Raw genomic sequence first — 27,683 nt, 5'->3', positions numbered from 1 at the left:
CAATAGGAAACATAAGGAGCAGGTGGGTTGAGTTGCTGGGATGATACTATTTCCAAGAAAATTAACAGTATTTTTTTTCTTCTATATCTGTTTGTTAGTAGACATTTTGGAGAAAAAAGTATCCACAAGTATATATTCCAGGAACTGAGAATCAGTATTAAGCTTAAGCTAACAATGTGCATCAAGAGTCATGGTCAACACTATATAAATCATGGAATAGATTCTACTCAATTCAGGCCATATGACCCAAAAACTATTCTGATTATGTAATTGGAAAAATGAAATGTCGATTCTATGCATAGATAAACTCAGATCTTGGGTACAGTAAAAACCTGGACTTCAGTTCCTAGATTCTTAGCATTGTTCATGCTAAGTGGGATTCTTTTTGATGGTTACACAACTGGAAGGCACAGATTAGGTAATGTTGCTTTAACGGGGCAAGGAACATTAGCAGATATTATCCTCTTTGAATCAAGGATACCCATCAACAATACTCAATTTTCCTATTTTTTTCATCTAAATTTCTTGCAGCTTTGGTACATCCTGGTGGTCTCTCTTTCGAGCATAACTATATTTGATTTTGTTGAGTTTGTGGAGTTCAGCCAAGGTTAGTTAGATGCTGCTTCAAGATGAAAAATGTTTTTTTTTCAAGCTTAGTGAAGTAGATGACCAGGCTGAGTCCAAGGAAGGGGTCAACCACATCATCAGTCATGAGTCCCTTCACGCCCACAAGAGATCTACCGCCATTTTGTTCAGGCCATTGTAGAGAGCTTAAGCTTGCAAAAAATCTTTATACCCATTTGCACTGCTTGGATCTCCTGATTTCTCTTGACAGTTGGGAGTTCTTCACTATTAAGATAAACTTTCACTTGTAAGCCCCATTGCCCTATTCACTACATGCCTCACCAAGTCTAAAGCTCCTGACACCACTTCTATGGATCATCCATTGAAAGTTGGAGGTGCTTAACTGGTTGGGAATGTCTCTGTTTTCATCCAGACATTCTTTGAGTACTGCTTTATTAAACCATTTATAAGTACAGACTGTAAAAGAGCAGATGTAGTGGGGGTCTGTTGCTTTAGTCCAATTAACTGCGTGGAGTATGGAAGACATGCTCTTCTCCAGCAGAACACAACACACTTCTGCTGATTTCTCACTTCTGTCCCTAGGCTGAGCAGATAAAGCTGGTGACAGGTCCACCAAATGTTGCAGTGGAAATTCTTTGTGTTGATGATGTTGTTAATTCAGTAATGAACTCCAGTTGTCTCAGCTTGGTAACAGTCTGTGCATTTTGTTGAAGCTGCCACTGTAATACATGTGGCAGCTTCTTCCTGATCTAACATACTGGGGCTGTTTAGAGAGCAGTGAGTGATGGTGGACAAGCAGAACCATCTGTTCAGGGATGTAACTTACAGAGTTCACACGCTGAATGTGGGCTCTGTTTTGGAGAGGATTGCTTTATTATATGTTTCCTGCATAACCTTTGACTTCATGATTTGGACTTCATTTTATTTGATCACAGCTTTCAGTGTTGTTTCTAGTACCTACAAAGTGGCTTTTAAACTTTTCTCCCAGACTATTAGATCCTGTTATTACCTCTGGGAAATCCAGATCTATGACTCTTCAGAAGCTTAATAGCTGGAGCTCTTTCTTATGGTAGAACAAGGATATGAATTTGGCCAATGGTGAAGGACAGCAACCACACACAATATCTTCTTGCTGTCTGGAGCTCCAGTCCCATTCACATAAAAGGTCCAAGTATCACTTAGGAAGGTACATACCTTAAGAGAAGAAGTAACTTGCTAAGTTTGGTTTATCCATTGCTTGCCTGACTCCTTGATGATGAAACAAAGAATAATTATGGCAGTGGTTTATATATGTTTCAGCCTGGCCACCAGCAGTTACATTCATTAGCTTGCTTTCTTCTAAGAAGGCTTCTTGAGAGGTGACAACAGTGGCTCTCATATTCCTGGGCCTCAGTTCTACAATTTCATGAATCTGCATTTATCAAACGGAGTCAGTCAGTATCTTAGGAGAGCACATGGTATTCTTTTGCTCACCTAGATGCTATGTAAAGTATTTAGTAACTTCAAATATTCTTGCCAATGTCTTTTTAGGATCCATTTTATTTTATACTTAAAAAAAAGGAATATGTATGAACTTGGGCCCTTTTAAATTGTTGGAGCACTTGATCCAGTTTCTGTTCCTCGATATCAGTTGCCTTAGCAATACTGTTGAAACTGGCTAGCAGAGTCAAAGAAAATGGCAAGAATCAGAGAGAGAAGATTCGATGGGAAATGTAGCATGGGTGGGTTTGTTGTATTTCACTAAAATTAGAAAGTAACGATAGTTGTTGAGTCTTAGCTGCTCTGGTGGAATTGCAAAACAAGTAACCTGAGTTAAGGGAAATACATCAATCAAGGTCCTTCTTTATTTTTTTGGGGGGGGGGGAAGACTTGCCAGGAATTTGCCTTATGTCAAGAATATAATCGTATTTTTTCATATAAGCTAGATGAATGCTATAGGTTGTGGAGAGAGAAGGGATTGAACAATGCTGAATGGATTTCTGCTGTAGCATAACAAGTTCATTAAATTTTGTGGGCATATGGATATGATAGATAAACTAAGCCAACGGAATCTGCCAACTGTTTCAATTAATTTAAATAGGGCAGCTCTTGAATGTATGAAAATGACAGAGTACCAACAGACACTATTCCTTTAACACCGTTATCGGTATGTAATACATTTGAAGATTGCCTAGGCAAGACTCTTGCCATGAGTCAAGATTTCTGACATCTAAACAAAATAACATCAAACCTCCATCCTGTAGGTAGAATAATTGGAAATAAAAAAAAACAATGTGTTTGTGAGATTTAATGTTATCTAGTAGTAACTAGATGAAAAAAATGTTTAAATAATTATGGATCAGAATATTTCTCTGCTAATGTGGACAATAAAATAGACTGGACCTACGTTGATTTATTGATTATTATGCTTTGCTGTTCATATTCAGAAGCAGCATAGGTTTTAATTCATGGAAGCTGGTTTCATCCTTTCTATATAAGGATGGTATAGAGAGCAAGCAAAGCCTCCCCAGATCTTGGTCACATCAGTTGATGACTCATTCTTGTTAAGCTTTCCCCATCCTTTCCTTCAGCATAGCTACAGTATACATGCTTGTGTCTTCCCCTGCTTTGTGATGTGCAGAAGATTTCATGCAGAGTCTGTGCTTGTGTTTGCAATGAGGTTGAGGTGCTTAATTGTTGCTTATTCAAGTGCATCAGAGCATTAGCTCCAAAGGTCAGGACATATTAGAGAGACATATTAGTGAAGAATGTAGTCTAAACCTGTGGTGTTGTGGCTGCTCCAAAAATGGAAACCTTGGTGTAGCACATCCTCCAGCTGCATGTTGCTAGAGGGACTAACTTTCCCAGAAGTCTGCGGGAGACTTCACAAATGTTATTCTTGAAATGCCCTGGGTCCTTTTTCAACTATCTTGGAAGAGCTGAGGTCAAGAACTACCAAACTGAATGTGTGAGGAGATGGGTGGTAGTGACTCAGGATGATTGAAAATAGTTGCAGGCAGAGCAGTGGAAAAGAAATTGCTCTTTGCTTTGGAGAATCTCTCTGTGCTGGGGGAGAAAAAAATCACATAGCTGTATTCTAAGAAGTGGATAAATTGACTGTTTGGTATTCTTTAATTCCCCAAATCAAAGAAAGTTTAAGGATTTGATGGAGGTCTGCTGCTAGTTGATTTCAGAAGCTGTAGTTGGGCTCTCAAGAGGCGAGTCATGGGTTTCCTGTGATCTCCTGCTACTTGCTGCAAGGTCACTTAAGGACTCCTTGAGTAGCCATATGACCCTAATAGTGCTCTGGATCTCAGCTCTAATCTCAAGCCTACCTGTCCTACCATGTCCCCATTTAGAATGAGTTACAGCCCATTTGCAAGTCCTATAAAGGAGTGAAAGGAATTTTCACATGCAAATTGGTTACAAGAGCTTAAAGAAGATCTGGGGGAGAAGGAAAGATTAAAAGAAGAAAGAATTAAAATAAGAACACACATTGGTAACTTAGGCGGAGGAACATGGAAGTAGAAAACAGGGATAGAAATGTATAGATTAAAATAAAAATAGTCATAGAATAGTAGTCAACTTAGCATAGTAAGTTCTCAAATTGCAAACATCCGTTTAATGACAAATCAAAGTTATAGTCACTTATGACCAGCCCTTGTACTTATTTATTTATTTATTTATTTTATTTATGAGACTTATATACCGCTTTAAGTGCAAGCACTCTCTAAGCGGTGTACACCAGTAAGCAATGTATATATATATTTACATTGCCCCCAACAATCTGGGTCCTCATTTTACCTACCTCGGAAGGATGGAAGGCTGAGTCAACCTTGAGCCAGTGAGATTTGAACCTCTGACCTGCTGAACACAGTCAGCTAAAGTGGCCTGCAGTACTGCACTCTAACTGCTGCGCCACCTCGGCTTATTACCACTTATTACCATCGTGGCATTCCCCACAGTCATCTGATCAAAATTTGAACATTACAACCATTGCAGCATCTGGCCTTGCAATTTGCTATTTTCCAGGGGGCATCCAACAATCAAAGTCCTTGTGTGACTCACCTGTATGTCTGTGCAGATTCTCAGTCATCCAGGTCATGGGTGACCCAAAGGTGTTTTTTCAAGAGGCAGCTGGAGTTTGTTCTTCCTAGAAGACATTTTACTTGCCTCTGTATGCTTTGCATACTCAGCTCAGGATGATGGGATTGCAGTCCAAAGAATCTAGGGTATAGGACTGAGTAAGGCTGGTTCATGCTAGTGATGTACTGGAATTTCTGGCAAGAATTTTTGTTACCAGGAAATTTGAAGACAAGATAAAGTATAAATAAAATATAAAAATATAAAAGAGATAAAAGATAAAGCCACACAATTGATGGTTCGCCCTCCCCTTCTTTCCCCCACCAGTCTTCTCTCAGTGTCTTCAGTTGCAGTAATGTTCCTAAGACACTGTAGAAAAATATTTGTGGATTTTATACTGCCAGCATGTGCTCTACTAGTTTTGTCTAATTTCAGATAGGTCAAGAGACAAAGAATCCAGCAGTATTACAATAAGGTATGGATAAGAGATATTATCTTCTGACAACACCTTTAAGAACACTGCCTGAGTTATTTGAAGAGACAGCATCTTTAACAACAACAACACCTGTTTAAAATCAAGACCTTACTTTCGAGCTGCAAATCTCACTTCTGTTTCTATGGCATATTCAGCCAGATTTGGGCCTCTGTTCTGCAAAGACTCCGTTAGTCTCGGCAAAACATTAATCTGTTGTGACTGGGTCACCTCCAAATGAAATGCTTCTTGTACAAATGTAGTCACCTTCTTGAATCAAGAGCTTATTGTGGCCGTGTCTTCTCTGGAATACTTCATGAAGGGCTAAAGAAGACTTGTCTATCATAGAAGAAGGTAGCAAATCACAGATTTCTGTCAGATCAAATCCTAAAAATTTACCAAAATAGATTCAGTCATTTTCTGGTCATCAATCTTCACAAAACATTCTTTAGAACAACTGGAAATGAGTATATATTTTGGGAAATTACTATATAAACACATATAGTAGTGGTGCTAGGGTTTTGTAGACTCTCAAAAATAAACATGTTCTTAATTTACAGTCCCAACTTAGTGCAATGGTTAGAATGCATACTGCAGGCTAACTCTGCACACTGCCAGGAGTTCGATCCTGACCAGCTGAAGGTTGACTCAGCCTTCCATCCTTCCAAGATCAGTAAAATGAAGACACAGATTGTTGGGGGCAATATGGTGACTCTGTAAAGCTCTTAGAGAGTGCTGTAAAGCACTATGAAGTGGTATATAAGTCTAAGTACTATTGCTATTGCTATTGACTTTACCTGTCTTCTCATCCACATGGCATGCCATCTTTTACAAGTTGGCAAAAAGAGGCTATGAAGGCAAATCAAAACTGAAGATCCTGATTTTTGAAAATTCATTTTAAATATTAAATCAAGAAAGAGGGAGGAACAAGGGAGGACAAAACAGGGAACGTCCTACTGGCGATAAGGAGGTTGCATAAAAATCAGGAAAGCGCCACTTAGTAAATGAAAAAGCATCTAGAGAGGTTCTCCAACATAATCCAGCTAATCCACGTGTGGTGCTGAGAGAACAGGAGCTTAGTTTGCTAGCTAGCCGGGGAGTGCAATAACCCGCAAAGCCTTCTGGCCATTAGTGGCTAGTTAATCTCCATGGTGGAGATCATCTGAGAAGAGCCAGCATCTGTACGCTGTTGATTCACGTCAGCCAAGGACAAATTCATTTTCTGCTACTAGCTTAACATTTTCTTCCACTCCTTGGATTACAAACTACTTATTATAGCAGGCAGGCCCAAGGAGCTGAAACAGCTGCTGCTGTTAGATAAGAAGGCAATTTTGGCTGTCTGTAGCATCCTTGCCTGCTTCTGCACTGTTACGTAGGGAAGGGGAAAAGTGTTTGGGGTAGAGGAGTCCTAAGGATGATAAAAGGGAATGCTGGAAGGAAGATGTTGTCACTTCCTGGGCTTAATCAAGGCGTGAAGCTTGCATAAATTCAGAGAGTTAGCCCGTATCTACCATCATTTCTAAAAGATGAAAATCCATGAATTTGTTTTCCAGCCTGTGAAAGAGCAGAAAACCAGATCAACATATTATTTCCAGGAAACTAGCATTCTTTCTAAAGAATTTTGGAGCTAAATCTGAGGGCATTTGTATACAATCAAAAATTCACATTTTTGCAGTAGAAATTTGGTTTAAGATACTACGAAAGTCTGAATTTCAGCTAACTATGATTGGAGGGGGCAGGTGTTTCCCCAAAATATAATTTGCTACATCTCATGTTGATTCCATTTCCATAGAGTATATCTTAGGTTCAAGATCCATGCTTCAGGATCTCTTTGCGACTATTTAGTTTAGTCTAAATATTTAAATAGGAGCCCTGGTAGCACAGTGGTAAGAATGCAATATTGCAGGCTAACTCTGCACACAGCCTGGAGTTCAATCCTGACTGGTTCAAGGTTGACTCAGTCTTCCATCCATCCAAGGTCAATAAAATGAGGAGCCATAATATTGGGGGCAAGATTCTGGCATTTGTAAACTGCCTAGAGAGTGCTGCAAAGCACTATGGGGCAGTACTTATGACTAAATCTAGTGCTATTGCTATTACTCTGCTCACTATTATCTTCAATGAACCATATTGTCTTTGCTCAAGTAAATTAAATTCTTACTTGTGGGGTGAATAGCCCACAAGTGGTCTCTGCCCCATATCTCAACATATCTACTGGGTATGCTTTTGTTTGCTCTGAATACTGGGAGTTATAGCTGAACATCTAAAAGGATGTAGCCTTAAACCTTAAAGAAGACCTTCTATCAATATAAAGCTGCTTTGAATTTCACAGTTGCCTCCCCAAAGATGTGATTTATAAGTATCATATATATTAGTCTTGTTCCATTATCAAACACATGGCCCAATTAGTGATAGGTCATTTAATTTTCTTTTATACTGTTTGCAAGCTTGACTTTCTTTCTGCTTTGTGTCATTCTCTGCTATGTGTAATACCTAATCATTACACTTTCTCTGCTGTGTATCATATCTAATTATTGTATGTTCTCTGCTGTGTACAATATCTAATTATTGCATTTAATGAATGAATAATTGTAATGGATAGGAAACAGGCATATTTAGGGGTCCAGTGTGTCTCAGTGCACATTCCACACAGTATCATCTCATGCAGAATTCTATATGACAGTGGCAGGGAACACCCGTTTGCAAAAAAAAAAAAGCCACGATAGGGGTCTTTTTTTTTTAAAAAAAAAAAAAAAGGAAAGGCCTTTTATTTTCTCTCCATGAAAGTGAAAGGCAAATCGGAGGATGCAAACGATTGTCACTGGATCATCACTGAGATAGGAGAAAACCCATGCGAGGGTCTCCTAGCATTGATATCTACTTTGGCCCTTCCATCTCCCCAGTCCCCAACAAAAGCCTTATTTGACAGCAACAATCAATTATGGAAAGCTGCCTGCATTTGAAATTGCCCATAAGGCAGCGGTATGGTGGGAAATTTAAGATGGTTGGCAGTTTTTCAGGCAAAACCCTTGCCACTAGCTAAAGCCATGTTCATTTCATGGGTTGGGTGACAGGAAGAGAGAAGTACCTTACTGGATATATGTTCAGCCAGTGTCGGCAGAGGATTAAATCAATAATGTCTCAAGCTGTTGAGCAGCATCCAGCCATAACTTGTTTGGGCTCCTTCTAGATTCTGTGTCTTGACCATGCTTCAACTTATGACAGGGCTAGGGAATCTTTTTGGGAGGTTGAGGACCAAGTCACTTCTGGACCTTGATGGTCAGGGACTAATGGTTAACAGGGCACAGACATAGACAAAAGGGGAAGCAGAGAAATCAGAGTAAAAATCACCACTTTCCCCAGTTTTGTTTTGTTTGTTTGTTTTTTTTTGTCTTCCTTTAGCTCACTCTTCTTCTACTGAAATGATATTCATGTGTCTAAGTAATACTTCTGGGGCTGATTCTTGGGAAAAAAAAATTAATGATGCTCATCTAAGAACTGCAAGCAACCTTGAATAAAATGGTGATAGAACAAAACCCAGGCTACAGAGTAGCCAAAAAGGAGAAGACTGGGAAAACCTGATGGCAATTTTCTCAAATTGGCCAAACAGGACAGAATTCCTTAAAAAATGGACTTGACTGACTAACTATTTGGTGACTTATTTATACTTTGACAAACTCATTGGGCATTGTGAGTCAAGAAACGCTCTAGAAAATGCATTACTAAAACCTACTAGGCTTGAGGGTTTTTTAGTTTGGCATGTTATGTGAACTCAGCTAGTTAGAAATGTTTTATAGTTGAATGTCTTGTTTGCTCCTAGACCATGTATTAACTCAGTAACCAAGTTAAGCAAAGCTCTGTGAACAAAACCACTGGTTGCTTTGCTTTTTCTGTGGGATTAGCCTCCAAAATGGGATGGACAAAAATTTGCCAATGATGCAAAAGAGAGAGAGAGAGAGAGAGAGAGAGAGAGAGAGAGAGAGAGAGAGAGAGAAAACAAAGAGTAATTAGCTGCTGCTATCATTCCATCACCTCTGAGTTTGGGCAAAATTAATGTGAAGCAACAGAATCAGAGCTACATGAAATGATTGTCAATTAGACTCTCCTCATCAGTTTTATTTGTCAATCATCTAGAACCTTTTTGATGTCAGCAATGTATCGGGGATGTTTCCCCTCTCCCTTCCCCTGTGTTATTTGTTGCTCACAACCAGAAAGAGAGCCTTTAAAGTGAAAAGTTATACAGATATAATAGCAAAAAGATCTATAATTCATCACCATGGGCTGGTTTTGCTGAGAGTCTGTGGCAAATACATGTGATCAGTAAATAAATACAAAAAAACTTTTGAAAGATGGAAAGTCCTTTAGCTTTTACTTCTTTGTCCTGTGTTTCCACCAGGGTCCTGTTGTTCCCGGATAATGGCATATGAGAGTGTGTATAATGTTAATGAGATTTTAGAAGGAACAGTAATAAATGCCTCCAATCTCATACTGATATGCTGCTCCTCCCGTACAGAAGTTTGCTTGTTTTTTTTTGTTTTTTTTAAATAACTTCTACAACCAACAGCAGAAGCACAAATATGTTGGAGCAAAAACAAATATCAATTAGAAAAAAAAAGTCAGGACTACTGGTATAATGAATGCTTGACCCTGTTGAACAAAGGGTAATGGAGGAATACGGTGACCTTTTAAAGAGATCCACAATCAAGAATTGTATAGAAAATAATAAAATGTTCTAATTCTTGTTATAATGCGTAAGAGCATTGGCAATATATGAAGTTTCTAAGGAGAGAAGAAACACCAGAAATAATGTGTTGACTTCTGCAGTCAGCAAGAAGCAGACCAGGTAGCTCTTATTTAAAGACCTAAACCAAATAGGAATTGCAGCATCCCTTAATCATCTATGACAGTTCAATTAGTCAGTAGAGCACTGTTAATAGGGAAGAGGTTGGTGCACAGACAGTCCCCAAAAGGGGTAAAATTTGATCCCAGATTCAATCTAATCTCCCCACCACCACCAAGGCTCTTGTGCTACTAACTGTTTCCTGAGTTTTCTCTTTCTCTCCTTCTCTTCCTCGAACTTGTCTAAATCAGAAAGGCACCTGATGAACATCAAGTTTTCTTTGAGAAATTGGGAATGGCAAGGAAAGTCTCTTGAGAATGACGAGCAATAAGCATCGAAGAGAGAAGATTGTCTCAAATACTACTATTGCAAGTCCATTTCAGAGCTGCAGTGAGGACCATACTGTATTTGTTATCTCTGCTTGGGAGAAGATGGAGAGTTACTAGGTTTACTGGAACTGTGATGGCACAGTGGTTAGAATGCAGTATTGCAGGCTAACTCTGCTGACTGCCAGCAGTTCGATTCTGACCGGCTCAAGGTTGACCTTCCGAGGTAAAATGAGGACCCAGATTGTTGGGGGACAATATGCTGACTCTGTAAACCACTTAGAGAGGGCTGTAAAGCACTGTGAAGCGGTATGTAAGTCTAAGTGCTATTGCTATTTACACATTAGGCTAAATTGTCATCTGCTTTAGGTGGCTTACATCTGCATCACAACTGGATAAATTGCCACAATATCCTAAGCTCTAAATCATGTACTGTTTGGGCTCACACATCATGCTAAATCACAGGCAGATCTACTATGTGGCCCAAATCTCTTTGTGAGACATGTTGAACATAAGAACGAACTGTGTTTTAAGAATTAATCAGGCAAAAGAATAGAAGATCTTGTATGTTACTAATTATATTCCAAACAGCCTTCCTTAACCCGCAAACAACTCCCAGAACTGGCTTTTGGTCACAGTGCTTGAGATTTTAGGGAGCTGTCAACCAGCACATATGGAGGACACCAGGTGGATAAAGCTATTTTAGAGTATATTTAGTGATCCACACATTGGCTTCCTCTACTTTGCAGCTGAAAACTAGGACAGCTACTCTCATTCCAAACATTACTTCATGAGCTTCGTCTCATATCGTATGGCACATTGTCAACAGCTTTGCCATGCCTGCTATCTCACTGTGCACCACACTAGTCACATTCTGCTGATTTAAAAGCCAGTAGACAATTGATACAAATACACAATAGGAACCTGATGGAAATACATAAGCAATATCCATACATGTTTAAGCCCAGAACTAATTTGATGCTAAGATGCTCATTTGCATTTTCTTGGCAATCATTCACCCTCATTGATTGTATAAGTTCAGGTAGTGTTTCCCAAGCCTGAGTAAACTACCCAAAATTGGTTTAAAAAAAATATCATTTTTCATTGGGTAACCACACACAAACCCATTACTTATCACAACAGGGATATTTAAATTGACTTAAAGATTGCCAGGTGTACTAAAATGTATTCAAAAATTTCCTAAAGTATTCCTATCCAGATTGTTGGGGGCAATATGCTGACTCTGTAAACCGCTTAGAGAGGGCTGTAAAGCACTTTGAAGTGGTATATAAATCTAACTGCTGATGCTATATCACCCATAGGGGTGAGAAAAGAATTTTCATTTTTACGTTATATTCTCCTTTGCATGGCATGCATTAAGTGGGTTCTGCTCCATTAAGCTCCTTTTGAATAACAAACCCAGCTACATCGATGTTTTTAAAAAGGATCCTCTCAAAAATGTCTTAGAAAAAGCAGATGGAGACCATAGTCCCAAGTCAGTGAGAGCCACACACACGCATGTTCACTCTCACCCACACTAACACATACACAGAGAGAAAGAGAGATCTGACTTCAAAAGGTAGTGTAACCATTAATTGCCAACAGTTCTGGAGTGTGCATAGCTCAACATGCAAACTCCCAGCTTGAGGCATTAAAATCTAATCACTGCAACAGCTGGTTTTACTTTGCAGCACACCCGCCCTGAACAGCGAAAAGAAAGTCCCGTGGTTCAGCCGAGGGTGGAGTAACAAAAAGGAGATGGAGCTCTGATTTTGGCTACCAAGCAAGCTCAGCAAACTATGGCTAAAAATATGAGAGTGGGTGGAACACGGCTTATTTTACTTCACTGCTGAATAGGCTGCTAGCCTATCAGAGGAAGCGTGCACATTCTGAGCATTATTTAAGAAAGGAGGTATGTGTGAAATAATACAGACTTGTACGCCTGCTTCAAAGACATGCAGTGAATTGATTCAAGCCATGTAACTTCATGAATCCAATTTTTTTTTTTTTTTTTTTTTTAAAAAGGCCTTTCTGAATGGATAACATAGCCAGCACTAAACTTACATTCCCCCTGCCAGAATGGGACAACTTGCTAAGACAACTCTTAACGGCCAACTCACCACAGTCAATTCGCCATGGCCAATTCACTGTGGGACAATTCAACAGTTCAATTGAATTATTTAAAATAATTAAAAAATGTTTTAATTTTTGTCATTCACATTTCATTTTGTCCATCCTTTGGCATTCTTTCTTTAAGGATTCTGTTCCACTCTTTCTTCGATATTAGTGCAACTCTTGTCCCATGGCAAGTTGGCATGATGAGGTGTCCTGCAGTGAGTTGGCCATGTCGAGTTGTCTCAGACCCTCCCACTTCTATCCTCTCCTTTGTTCATTCTTCCTTTTCATATCTTAATATAGCTTCAGGTTTTAAAGTCCGGTTAAGTAGTGCATCTGCCCAACCTTGGCTGCTCTTCAAGAGCTAAGCGCATTACTACTGTGGTGGAAGATTCATAGTAAACTAGACTGTGAAATTGAAAAAGACATCCAGGAAAGAAGAAAGGAAGAGAGGGAGGAAGGAAGGAAAGGAAAGGAAGGAAAGGAAGGAAGGAAGGAAGGAAGGAAGGAAGGAAGGAAGGAAGGAAGGAAGGAAGGAAGGAAGGAAGGACCCTTTCATAATTCATCAAGAAAGCATGGATATATCCAAGACGTCACCAGGAATTATGCTCAACCCCAGGGAAATTTGAACCTTTTGTACCACTCCTAAGATAAATCACAAAACTGGAGTTGGTCCAAATAAGAGGCACTGCTTTGGCTCTTGTTAATTTTAGTGAACCAAAAAGAGGGACAAAGTTGGTTGCTGGCCGACCAAAATCTATCACAGCCCAAATGGATGTGCAGATGCCAAGGTCAACTTTCATCAGCCTGAGTGAATATGAAGAAAAATTTCATGCAAAAAAGTAAACCATGGGGAAAGTTACCTACATTGTGTGCATACCATAGAAAGTTACATTTCAGATGCATGCATGAGCGTTTGATACAGCAAAGTATATGAAAAAAAATGCAGATTTATTTTAAAAAATTAGTTGAATAATAGTTGAATAAATGTGAAGCTGAGATGCACTAGAGATAGACTGAGCTATACATGTCTTTTCCGCTTGCTCAGATCCATTGCACTACACATATTGTTCCTACTTTTAATCTCCACATGTGTCAGGCTTCATGCCAGACATAGCAATAAATCTCATCTGTCCAGTCTCTTATCCCCACATTCAGGCACTTACTTATGGCAGATGCTCAAAGGCACAACATGGCTAGATTAATTGCTTTACTGCAGATAAGAATGAAGTCATATATCATATATGAACAAGAGATCTGCTTTCAGAAGCACAGAAATTGCATATAGATACGTGCTTCAGAGTTTTGGTTCCAAGACTTTGCTTCTTGTCTTTTTCAGTTGGTGGAAATTTAGCTATTCTTCTTAATGTCCAAGATTGGAAAGCACCTCCTCAAGGATTTATTTAATGGTCCTGAGGATTATTTCTTTCTTGCTTGCTAGCTTCCTTTCTTAGAATCTGTTTGAAACAGAATCTGCAGATTGCCTTATGGAGATATGCTTACCTGGCACACAATGAATGGCACTGTGGTATACCTGTACAATTATTGTTATTGTTATTATTGTTAATTGCATTGTGGGTAATAGCAAGAGCACTTAGATTTATATACCACTTCATAAAGCAGCCCTCTCTAAGCAGTTTACAGAGTCAACATATTGCCCCCAACAATCTGGGTCCTCGTTTTACCAACCTTGGAAGGATGGAAGGCTGAATCAACCCTGAGCCAGTCAGGATCGAACTGCTGGCAGTGGGCAAAGTTAGCCTGCAATATTGCATTCTAATCACTGCACCACCACAGCTTTTAGTATTGCTGTTATAGTCCAACATTACTACGTACTAATGCTGTCCATTAAGAATCAACATGAAAGCTCTGAAATTAAGGCCTTTTTAACATTTTTAGATTGACTTGGGAGAACTTGATGAGCTTTTCAAAGGTGCTAGAACAAAGAACGTGCAACTAGAAATGCTAGGATCACACGAGGCTTGAGCAAACCCCTGGACATGACTTCTAAGATCTTCCTGTTGATTTTGCTGGACTATAATTATTTTTAATAGTAATTTTATTAAAAATTATAAAAACAAAAATTTTAAAAAGTAGAATCAAAAATAGAAAAGGAAAAATCTGAAAAAATGGGCATATTAGAAATACAGTGAGGAGTAGCTCAATGGGAATAGAACCCTCCAGTCTTAAAAAAAAAAAAAAAAAACTATTTTCCTACTTTGATCTCTCTTTCTGCCTGACACTGGCTCACAGACATACTCACAACCTATTTTCTCCTCTCTTTTTCCTCACCCAGCAGGCTGTGTGAGTTACGAACAATGACAGTTACTAATTGCTCTTCCAAAGCTAACTGTAGGTTAAGGGTCAGGGATCAAGGGTCAAAGATAATAGACTACCACATTTGATTGCTCACCTACTGTCAGCCTTCCAAGGTAGACCAAACAGGAAACAGACCAGATAAGTTAATTCTATTTTATTGTAAGGCTACATTAAAGTTACATTACATTACAGAATCTTGTAAATCCGAAAGTACAAATCTCCTTCTGTCTCCTTTTACACCTGATAAAGCAGAGATGTTCCTGTCTGAGTTACTTTCTCTACCTGTTATGCAGCTCGGGACTACGTCCTCTCTTATCTGATAATTCCCTCAGCATCATCTCTTCCTCCATCTCCCAAGTCATTCCCACATACCATCACGCATACTTCTTGCTTTAGCAACCATTAAAACCCAGCGATCTACAAACATGTGCAAATCATCTATGTAACAGAGCTGCAACTTCCCTTGGCGCAGCATCAGTGCAGTTGAAAACTGTTAGAAGATGATTAGGGAATGTTGTATTAACACGATGGGCTTTTAATGCCTTTATAGGCTCTGAATGGAAGCTTGCAGCGAGCATCTTTGAAAGAGACAATGCAACACTGCTGCTTTCCCTCAGGGAAAAGGAGACTCAGTGGGAATGGCTATTTTGTTCCTGCATCTTCCCTTGCAGTTGTCCCTTAGCAGCTAGAAAAGGCCAGCTCCAAATTGATGCACAGAATTATTATCTCTCAATTGCAGGCAAGGATTAGGGATCCTATTGTGAATTTCTGTTACTCTCCACATGAGGGGGGAGACCCTAAAATCTAATTTAGCTGTCTTTAATCAAAGTTATTCCACCCCAACCTTGCTAACTCCTTCATGCCTTCCTGAGGAACAACAAGCTGATTTTATAGAAGGAGAACCTTAAACATAACATGTCACATAAAAAAATGGATTTTTGAAAATGGACTTTCACAGGGCTACTGCCTTTTCAAGCCCCTCTGTCTATAATTAGTCATCATTTATACAGAGAGAGACAGAGACAGAGACAGAGAGACATACAAAAACCCTTTCCATCCCATATCATTTCTATGATGCCTCACAAGGCACCTTCAGATCCAAGGAGAATAGAGTTTATTATTACTAAACTGAAAATGTCAAAGACAAGGACAACATTATGATCAGCAAGATGGCCACCATATGAATATCATCATCATCATCATGTTTTTCCCTCAGGTGCAGGGCCCATTTTCTGGATCAATTTATAAATTTAATTGAATAGTATAAATAAATAAGCAAGTAAGTAAGTAAGTAAAATTATGCTTCTCTGCTTCTGATTTTTTGAACAATTGCTTTTATACATGTCGTGTTATAGGCTGTTAGTTTGATCACCAAGCTTGGTGATTTGGCTGCAAACATTTCATCTCCATTCAGGGGGGACATCTTCAGTACACTTTGAAGATGCCCCCCCCCCAAATGGAGACAAAGCATTTGCAGCCAAATTGCCAAGCTCGGTGATCAAACCAACAGCCCAACTACCTACCCAAGCTACTAATATTCAAACATATCTCAACCATGTTGTGTTATGTCCTAAGCCAGTGTTTCTCGACCTTGGCAACTTTAAGGCATATTGACTACAATTCCCAGAATTCCCCAGGCAGCATGGATATGTTGAACTTCACATTTAACCCATGTGGAGTTGAAGTCCACATGCGTTAAAGCTGCCAAAGTTGAGAAACCCTGCCCTAAATTATTCTACTTTCCCTTGCTAGCTTGCTCCAGGATTTTCAACTCTGCATGGCAGATCATTTCTGGAATTATCACTACAGTTTTATTTTCTTCTTTGAAGCAGATTATACTGCAATGTGCAGACTCAGTTCAGTATCAGTAGATAGGTTCTTGGGGCTGCTTAAAAAGCTTTTCTGGTTGGGTGGTGTTTTTGGATTCATCTTATTGTTGTGAGTGGTTAAGTGCATGAACTTACAACTATCTACATACAACTATCCATTTTGTTTCTTAAATTTCTATTTCTTCCATTTTTAATATTGATTCTCTTCATTGACATAGCAACATGGTGTTCTTGTACAAAAAAAAAAATACAATGGAGGACAGCGTTAAATACAGAATACTCATGCAGCTGCTGATAATGAAAAAGTATTCAAGAAGCAGTGCCCAACATGGTTTTCCTGTTTTTGATACAGCACTAACATCATGTATTTGGTCACACCCAGCTTTCAATAGAGTGCCTGTTTCTAAGTGTCCCTTTAAGAAAAGTTCAGACAAAATAAAATGTGTTCATAGAAGGACATTGAGGAATGAGCAAGGAACTATAAACCAAGTCATAGGAAGGAAGATAGATGTATATTTAGCTCTAGAAGAAAACATACATTGTAGAAAAATAAGCAGGGTTTAACACCAGAGAAACAATTAAGCAGAAAACAATAATCAAGAAAACGCCAAGGATAAAACAATACCCCCACTAATACTAGCAGAGCAAGCTAAGGGGATATGGAGCTAACCCCACACTCGCTAGCTCTGATGATGTTACCTAGTTGGGTAATGAAATGTCTGCAAGCTCAGAGAGCACCAAGGACTCCACAGTTCAACCCCGAGTATGTACTCTCTTCTATTGGATACCATGAAATTCTTCAGATACCTGATGAGATGTTCCACAGAAGAATCCATAATGTGTTGTATCTATGCCCAGTGTGCAGGACTAAACAATGGCCTGGAAAAGAAGGAAGCAGATTACAGTTGAATGTTCAGAAAACCTTCCTAACAATACGAGCAATACAACAATGGAGCCAATTACCTAGAATGGTGATGGGCTCCCCTTCACTGCATACATTCAAGCTGCGGCTGCATAGCCATCTGTCAGATGTGAAATAATTGGGTTCCTACATTGAACAGGAAATTGAACTCAGTGGACTAAATAGCCTTTCCCAGTTGTGTTTTTTTTTTGTCTCTCAGAGGAAGAGTGTGACTTGAGAAAGTCAAATCTCATTAGAGAAATCATAGACCTGCATTGTTTTCTTTCCTTTCTGCTTCAGAAGAGTTAGTTCCAAGACATCTCCCTGTGTTTTAATTCATTTGTTCTTCTACAAAATGGAGAAAGATCGGACTGTAGGCATGTCAGACAGCTTTAAATATGCTAAGCTTTTGCTTGTTACTGCAATATAAATCCCCTTAGACTTAGAGCTTCAAGAGATAAAATGAAACATTGATTTGGAATAGAGTAGATCCTTCTTTCCCTCCTTCCCTCCCTCCCTCCTCCATTCTCTTTCTCCCTCCCTCTCCCTTTCTCCTCCCTCCCTCCCTCCCTCTCTCCTTCCCTTCCCCTGAAAAGAGTTCTAGCAATGCATTATGGAGACAAGAGAAGGGGCATTGGTCTTACCTGAACGCCTTTTCTCAGTACAGAGACGGAGAATCCACCAATGGTCTCTTGCAAGACTTCTGTGACTTGGCTCTCAATCAATTGCAGGTTAGATAGGGAAAATACATTGGTGGATTCTTGCCATTTGTTACAGCAATTTGTCTCTGCAATTGCCTTCTCACACCCCCCCCACCCCACCCAGGGCCCTGGAAAAGAAAGAGGTGAAAGGCAAAGGGGATAATATGGGAAAATTTCCCCACACACACACACACACACCTCCCAGATGGGGTAGGGAACAGGGCTGATCCCAGCCCTGATGGGAAATTGATCAGGAAAACAATTTAGAGTTTCCAATAATAACAAATGGCAAGAATCCACCAATGTATTTCCCTATCTAACCTGCAACTGATTGAGAGCCAAGTCACAGAAGTCTTGCAAGAGACCATTGGTGGAGTCTCCATCTCCTGTACTGGAGGAAGGGGGAAAAGGCTGCTAAAATCGAATACAGATGGTTAGAAGGATTTTTGAGAACTGCAAGTAGCCCAAGGAGGAAAGAATATCTTCAATCTTTGGCACCGGTCCTAAAACACTAGATGTTTCACTCCCTCACAACTTTATGCGTCCATAGTAGAAAGGTGGGCAATGTTGTGATGAAAACTTGAATGAGATCAGCACTGGAGAGGGCAGGGGAGATACTCCTATTCTCTGAACCTTTTCTTGACATTCTCTGCTATCATTTGCTACTACCATATTTAATTCTGCTGATGTGGTCTGCATACCACTGCAAAAGCCATCTGATAAATCTGAGGACAATTGGAGAGGTGCAAAATTCACCTGGGGATCCATGGTTCTTATGGATTGCAGACCAGTAAAGAGCTGTTAGGTGCAAGGAACTAGAAATGACACGAGCAGTTTGATCAGAGTGGTATGTTTATTCCTACAGACAGGAATCTCACCAGACTAAAGCATGCACTACACAACTACTAGAACTAGATGAACATTGCAAAGTTTTAGGGAGGATCTCTTTTCAGCTGCTTCCTCCCCACCAGTGACTCAAGACTAGCCAGTCTTTTTCACTTTTTCCTTCAAGTCAGCTCCAGATTCCACCACAAGAGCATTTCTCAAGGCTGTCCCTTCTTCTTGTTCTTTGCACTATTCCCTTCATATCACAGGCTCCACAGTTTTGCCATTTGCCCACTACTTCTTCCAGTCTGCAGCATCACCAGGGCATATGTCTTCATGCAGGCAGTCATCCATCCATCACTTTTTCAGTCATCCTTGGGGCCTGCTGGCCATCAAGGGGCTGACTCATGATGGTTTCCACCTCAGCTCTGACCCCATGTCCATCTCACCACAGCCTCTCTTCTCTCATTTCATCTGGAAGGCCAAGTTCTCACTTACTTATTTGCTTACTTATGGATGTCCTAGTACTTAACACCACCCAAATTTCCTAGTAGGAGGATTTGATTCAGTTGAGAGCCTTGCAAACTCTCAATCATCCACCTCTCTTTAACCACGTCAATCGCCTCTGGCACTTCTGACTCTTAATTTGTTTACACTACAGTGTAACCCCATAGCTGTGATCTATTTCAGTGTTTGCCCATGGCCGATCAGAGTTAGTAAATCAAGGCAAATAAGGAGACTTGGCAGGAAAATAATCTGACAAGCAGTCAGCATGAGGAGCAGGAAACAGATAGGCATAACAGTGATATAAAATCAAACTTTCAAAAGCTGGGTTTATATTCAAAAGATAAGATGCTCAGCCTGAAAGGAATGGCCAGAGTCAGATTTGACAGAATTGGCCAAAATCTTTTGCCCTTTTTCATGACTGACTCTTCTCAGCATTCAACTCCAATATCTGGCTTCTGACTGTTTTGTTTAAACAAAGCATAATTTATTGGGAAGTAGAGAAGATACTTCTTTTTTTTCCGTGCACTTTTTAACAGGAATATGTACAAATTCAGAAATAAATGTGGACCTAAATGCATGCAGCAAGGCAAAGTACTTACCCCAAAAACGTGATTAGGAGAAATGTGTTCAGGAAATTTGGATGGCTATGACAGCTGTCTGACTAGACAGATGCTACCGCTGCCTTGTACGTCTCTCAGATGAGCCTCTCGGAATGAGGCATAAAGAGTGGACAGGCAGATAACAGGATGCTTTGAACAACAGTGTGCCCTGGGCTCATTAAAAAGGATGTTCTGGGCTGTAGGCCAGCAGAAAAGAAGCAAAGGCTATCCTCAGTTTACTGCTCCTCCTAAGTTGCCACCTGAAACACCTGCTCCGTTTTACCTAAAGTTATGTCCGACTCTAGAAATACCTTTATCAGAGCAATTCTCCGGGTAAAATAGGGTCCACGAGTTCTCCAGAACTCTCTCTCAAGCAAGATGGTACCGTGTTTCACTGAAAATAAGACAGGGTCTTGCATTAATTTTTGCTTCAAAAGACGCATTAGGGCTTATTTTCGGGGAAATACGGTACTAAATGTGTCTGTCTGGTTGACGATCTTAACTGGGGCTTATTTGGGGGGTGGGGCTTATATTACGAGCATCCTGAAAAATCATGCTGGGGCTTATTTTCCGGTTGGGTCTGATTTGGGGGGGAAATACGGTAAAAGAGCAGAGATATGGGAAGGCGGAGAACTAAGGAGAAGCTTCCTGACATTTAGAACAAGTGGAACAACCTGTCTCCAGAAGCGGTGAATGCTCCAACACTGGAAGTTTTCAAAAAGAGACTGGACAGCCATTTGTCTGAAATGGTATAGGGTTTCCTGCCTGAGCAGGGGTTTGGATTAGATGACCTCCAAGGTCCTTCCAACTTTATTATTATTATTATTATTATTATTATTATTATTATTATTATTATTATTATTACGCAGCATTGAAGCTATGGATTTTGCAATGAGTCCTTCTCATAGAATGAAACTTGGAGAAAACTGTAGCGGGTCAAAAGAGCGTATTTACACAGATGCTGCAGTGATTTAAATGTACCTAGAGCAGCCCTGCTAAAATCACCAGCATGAAGGGACACACACTAGGAGTTGTTGTTATGATCCAGTGCCTGTTTTTGGAAGCAGTTTTCACAGGATTATAATTGTTGCCTTTCTTTGCAGCAATAGATTAACATAAATTTACAGGTATTTACACATCACTGTGATGCAAATATTGATGGTAACAAGGTGGCTCAGATAATTTTTTACTTGATTAATTTTGGAGAAAATATTTGGGATTTTTTGCAGCCATCCCAAGAGATTAGAGTCCCTTAAGGAAGGAAACCTGGCAGCAAAGTCACCTTAAAAAGCCCCATGTGCTCCATCCCAAACACCCAGCTTCTCCAATCAAGCAAAAGAAGGTCTGGAGCTGTTTATTAAAACATGTACCCCTTGAGGCCTTCTCAGTGATGAGCAATCAGATACACACAGACCTGGATCTCTTTTGTAGGGAGCTGGGAAATTATCAAGTCCAAATTATACATGGAATCAGGATGCCAGCTCCTCCTGCATTAAAGAAGTAGTGATTATCATCACCAAAGTGGTCTGTTTTAAAACAATCAGGTCCTGGAGGGGGCTGGGTACCCCAGGGCAGCACTTGTCATGTCAAATATTGTAATTTCAAATGGCTAATCTGATCCCTTGAAATTTGGAAGTGGCTGAAAGTTGGAGGTTAGCTTTGTTGGTTCAGCCCAGCCATATGAAATTCAAGAATACCTTTGACATTGTGTATGTTGGTGTTTCCTTCAATTCACGGGGTTAGTAACCTGAGATCTGTTGTGCTTGTGTCATGAGGTGGGGCATTGTGTGTGAACCAAATGGGGGTTAACAGAGCTTGTACACAGGACAAATAAATGCAAAAAGTGGATTATACTCACATAGTTCTATAGTCTTGAGGTATTGACCAGATCCATCAATCCTTTAGATCCATTGAACTACTTCAGTACAGATGTGGTTCCAGCTGTTAGCCAGATTACTACATTTGCCATGCTTTCTTTTAAATTCAGAAAAAAATCTGTAAGCTCTCAGTTCTGTTGTTGGTTCCATCTTAATTGCCCCCGCATTCTTTTTCTTTGTTTTTATTTTTTTCCATTTTTCTTATTATTAGTAATTTTAATATTTTTTAAAAAATATGCGCATTTTTGTTACGATTGATAGTCATAATAATTACCTTAATGATTGATATAGTTTCTATTTTCATTATAATGCACCTCTTCCCCTTCCAGAAATGTAAGGGAGTTGCCTTGGGCTGTCTCTAATTTCCAATAACCTAGTGAGATAGCTTGACTCAAGAGACGGTGAGGGACCCAAAGGATGAAGCTTCAATCATCTCATTGTAGCTTACATCTTGATTTTTTTTAGCCACACTTTGCAGACATCCCTAAAAGCTCCTTATCTCCTTCCAACTCTGTTATTCTGTTATTCCATTTTATTTGTCAGCTTTAGTCCAGCATCCTGGCCACTGCACCACAAGGCCTCAGTTATAGGAGATGACCAGGCTGAGTGCAGTGGAATTTTTTGGGGGGGCAATTGGGGCTGATGTGATGGAACGTAGTCTGGATTCCTAAGAGGGAAGGGAGTGCATTCCAGAGTAGCAAGAAACAGCAAAGTTTAGATACTTTGTGTGGGAAAAAAGGAGTTAAGTTGGCTTCTTCTTAGTGTTATATGTTTAATGGTGCAAGTAACCTGCTTTAATATGGCAAGATTCTGTCTATAGGTAAGAAACACTAAAGGAAACTGCTTAGAAGAAACTTAATGTGTCTTTCTTGGCTTTTGGAGCCTGACAGCTATCATCTTTTAAAAGTACATTTCTGAGAGAATAGCTAAGAGCTGAGTTGGATGAGGCCAAGACTTATGGGGGTTTCAAAGGGATGAGGAAGGGGGTGAAGAGATACATGATATCAAGGAATAGAGCTGCTTTTGTAGCAATTGGGAAAAGTTCCATACCTGTTGTGTTTACCCTGAAAACGAGTCAATATAGAAGAAATGCCAGGATGCCCTTATTAATTTCTATTCACTGGCAGATATAACTGCATGCAGATCTTCTCGACTAATGGTCAACTGAGTTTGTGACCTGTTGTTTCCAGATATTTCCCAAAGCCTTTGTTCTCTCCAAATCATCAAACAGGACCATAGAATACTGGCTCTAGCCAGTGACACTAACAATCCAATTACTTTCAGAGTTTGACCGGGAAGTTAGAAGATAAAGGAAATGAGAACGATAAATTCCCAGGTCTGTCTATGGGTAGCCAAAAAGAAAGCCACTTTCCTTCCATCTACAAAGACGTGGCAGGCCACAATCATATTTTTTTTTTCCCTTGGGTAAAGCCTTTTTAATTAAGCTGCACCAGCAGATTTGCAATGCTGTGAATCAGAGGTGCTAATTGGTAGTAAGGTGTGGGATGCTGTTGATTCACCATGCTGCTTTGGGTTGGAGGAATGAGATGAATGAAATTCAGTTAACCTGGAAAGGCACAGTCACTATTCTGGCATGCCAAGGTCTGCAGAAGAGAGCCTGCTGAGACCTGGCAGTTTGAATTGGCATACCTGGAGTGCAGCATTCTCCAGCCCTCTAGCTGCACTGCATTCTAGAATGCACAGACGTCAAAGATGAATCCATGACTTTTGAATGGCATTAATGGGAAGTGTGGGGGGGGGGGAATTACAAATTGTCTATGGAGATTCTCAGTCATCCAGGTCACAGTTGTCTCAGAGGTGCTTTTTTTTGAAAAAGACAACTGGACTGTTTTTTTCAAGGTGGAGGTGAAGGAATAAGAAGAAGAAGAAGAAGAAGAAGAAGAAGAAGAAGAAGAAGAAGAAGAAGAAGAAGAAGAAGAAGAAGAAGAAGAAGAAGAAGAAGAAGAAGAAGAAGAAGAAGAAGAAGAAGAAGAAGAAGAAGAAGAAGAAGAAGAAGAAGAAGAAATTTTGCTTCTTATCTAAGAAACTTCATCAGTTTTGACTGGATGATGGGAGGATGGAAGGACTGTATTTCTTTGCAGTCATCTTGTCATTAGAGAGTGTGCTAACAACCAGATGACTGAAAATAATAATACAATAGTCTATATCATAGATTATATTGTAATCTGTAATAATTAATGCCGATCAATGCCATTCTACAATGCTGGCTGAATTATGAAATTGTAACTGTGACACATCTATTTCTGAGATTTCAGTTGATGTTGTGCAAGATAACTAATAGGCATATTAAGGATTTCTGTCTCTCAAGCCTCTAACAGCAGTTGAAAACCAAGATAATAAGTATTTCACAAGATGTCATTTTAGCCAGGTTTATTCCAAAGAAAAAAAGGGGTTCAGATAGATTCCTAGAAAATGAACATGTGTTCTGTGCCCTCGTTTTTCAGTTTGATATGTTAACAGTTTGGTGCAATGGTTAAGCAACCAGGACAATGGAAGTTCTAATCTCACCTTCAGCATGAAGCCAGATAGATGACTTCGTGCCCGTCATTCTCTCTTAACCCACTTCTGATGGCAAAGCACTTCTGATATATTGCCAAGAAAACTGCAGGGCCTAGCCCAGACATTCGCCAAGAGCCAACACCAATTTGAAGACATGTGCCGTGCACATACACATACATGCACACTTTGTAGATTACTTTGATCCTCCTTCCCTCTATCTCTTGAGGATGGAAGGGCAGGTTTGCTCCCTGCTTAGCAGATTGAAAGAGAATGCCCATCTGTTATTTATTTTGCACTATTTTGGAAAAATCCTTTTGTATTCCGAGGCTTCAAGAATTTGATTATATCATCTCACATGCAAGCCTCAAGTCTCTTTTTCCCAATCCAGCCTTTAACTGCCCTTGCCAAAACTAATTGTCCCATTTCTTGCCTTCATAAGACAGAAAATAAAACCAAACCCATTTGGATGCTCTACAATATATTTAATATAAATACTTATTTATATTTTTATATGGGGGCGACGCAGTGGCTCAGAAGTTAAGACATCTTTTTTACATCGTGGTGACCAAAACTGGATGCAGTATTCCAAGTGTGGCCTTACCAAGGCATTGTAAAGTGATATTAATACTTCACGTGATCTTGATTCCATCCCTCTGTTAATGCAGCCCAGCACTGTGTTGGCCTTTTTGGCAGCTGCAGGACATGGCTGGCTCATATTTAGGTGATTGTCCACTAGGACTCCGAGGTAAAATCCACAGGGATTCCTTTCACACGTATATATAGAGATACATTTAAAATATCACTATTTTAAAAAGAACAGGGGGCCTCTTGATCCCCTTTCCAACAAGCAAAACCAAAAAACTGGTCTGTGTTGTGGGGTTCTTTTCTTGGATGCCCCTTTGACTTCACCCAACTAACAAGCACATCCCAAGTAAGTCTACTCCTAAGTATAAATGAGCTTGGATCCCACCCACATTACTATTCTTACAATCAGGCTTTAGAGCACTTCTGCTTCTGCTGGCAATGTAGAATTTCTGTCTCACTCTTTGCCCTTCTGAACTTGATTAAAGTTCCAGCGATCCAATCTCGCAGACCCGTCTTGGTAATTTAGATGTCAGGGAGATTACTTAAGGCCTGTGCCATCTGATAAATGAACTCAGCCATGCCCCCTTGGTAAGCAAAAGCGTGCCATTGGTGGTTCATATTCCACTGGGCATCCCTGCAGGCCACCCATCTTCATTAACAGAGAGGCAAGGAGGAAGGCAGAGGGCAGGGGGTTAGAAGGCGGGAAGAATAACATATCACCATTATGGAAATTCACACTTAATAAAAAATAATTCATTCAATATTTCATCTTAGGTTCATGCAAGAGAAAGCCTCGTATGCACTTAGTCCTGGTTCAATCATTTCCTCCTAATCTGTCATTCACAAAAGGCCTGCAGCAAGAGCCTAGCTGAGTGTCTTACTAAGGATTGGCAAACAACCTTGCATTATAGGCAGTCTGACAGTTGCTGGTATGCTGTCTCCCTTCCTTCCCTCTACCCCATCACTGCTTACAGATGAAATTTGTTTATTTATTTTACTTAATTACTTATTTATTTACAGGGGGTCCTTGACGTACGACCGCAATTGAGCCCAAAATTTCTGTTGCTCAGTGAGACATTTGCTAACTGAATTTTGCTCCCATTTTACCATCTTTCTTGCCACCCTTGTTAAGCAAATCGCTGCAGTTGTTAAGCTAGTCGCATGGTTGACTTTGCTTGTCGAAAAAGGGGATTGTGTGACCCCCGGGGATGCTGCAATGGTCATAAGTGTGAAAAATGGTCATAGGTCACTTTTTTCAGTGCCGTTGTAACTTTAAATGGCCACTGAATGAATTGTTGTAAGTCGAGAACTACCTGTTGTTGTTAGTTGCGAAGTCATGTCCGATCCATCACGACCCCATGGACAACGTTCCTCCAGGCCTTCCTGTCCTCTACCATCTTCTGAACTACCTGTACTTACTGAATTACTTATTTATTGAATATATATGTTGCTCATCTCACTATCAAGTGTTGTGATTCCTCGCCAGCCAGTGGACAGCTGAGTCTGGGGAATCATAGGAGGAGGAGGAGGGGTCTGGAGTGACATCAGAGTCAGAGGAAGACTTTGAGGAGATCCAAGACTTACAGTCTGATGAGGAGCCTGGCCCCTCTACTTGCACTCAGCTGAGACACAGCTGTGCTGGGAGTCTGAGTTGGGCAGTGATGAAGAACAGCTGGGACAAATCCCGGATGCACGAATGCGCAGGAAAGAGAAGCGAGTAGGACAGAGGAATGCAATGGGACGGCTCCAAAGGCAAAGGAGAAGGCATTAGGAAGCCACGCCTTGGCTTCATAATCACAGGGAAGGTGTGGGAGGTGCTGGTTGCCAAAGGCAATCGTTCGTGTTAAGGAATCGAGTTTCTGTGAACTGTGTTTTGTTTGCCTTGGACATTGACTCAGATCTGTGAATAATAAAAGGGGACTGTTTTTTTTCCTGCGGTTCCAGCCTGCTTGTTGGAAGAGGAGTTTCTCCTTGTGAGTTTAACAAGGACTCACCTAGGCTGGGGCAGAATATCAAGTGACTGGGCACTGGAGAATAGGAAAATGTAGGGAAGCAAGGAAGTTTTTCCTTCTGAGATGAACTAAGAACTCAAAGGTTGATCAAAAATGTGATCCTAATAAAGATGTCACCCCACTTTAGGTTTAGTTTTTTTTCTTTTCATCTGAACCACGATGGATCTGGTTGTTAATATGGTTATTCTATAAGTCACAGTTATAACACTCCTTTCTTCTCTGAATTCAAGATAGCGTGCATGTGGTTTCCAGTCCATATTTGATATTTTTCTCGTGTCTCAGAAGGATCAGAAGCAGACTTAATTAGCTTCTGTAGATGTGCTTTATGGTGTGTCTTCAAATCATTTGGGACCACCAGAAGAGAGAGAGGGGAAGAGAAGAAGCAAAGGCTTTCGGGCTTAAGGAATATAAGGGAACCCTGCTGGAATAGATCAAAGACTCATCTAAGCCAATGCAGGGGCCAAGCAGATCCTTTGGAAAATGGACAAAAAAAATCCATGAACAACGGAAATCCTGTTTTACTGTCACTCTGCCATAGTAGGCATTTATCACTGCATCGGTTATTTGGAAATAATGTATGCCTTGAAGAGAAATAGCCATTGATAACC

At 40.1% G+C, this 27,683-nt stretch overlaps 1 protein-coding gene across 3 annotated transcripts in view; it reads left to right on the top strand.

The window, feature by feature from the left end:
• The window catches only part of KIRREL3 (kirre like nephrin family adhesion molecule 3), a 131,805-nt gene that overhangs the window by 19,748 nt on the left and 84,374 nt on the right, over positions 1 to 27,683 (top strand). The window lies entirely within an intron of this gene.

This window comes from Crotalus tigris, unplaced genomic scaffold (genome assembly GCF_016545835.1).
Source record: "Crotalus tigris isolate CLP2741 ecotype Arizona unplaced genomic scaffold, ASM1654583v1 scf7180000018825.4774228, whole genome shotgun sequence".
NCBI classification, from domain to species: domain Eukaryota; kingdom Metazoa; phylum Chordata; class Lepidosauria; order Squamata; family Viperidae; genus Crotalus; species Crotalus tigris.
The sequence above is the reverse complement of the archived record's forward strand: the minus strand, read 5'-3'. Positions and strand labels throughout refer to the sequence as shown.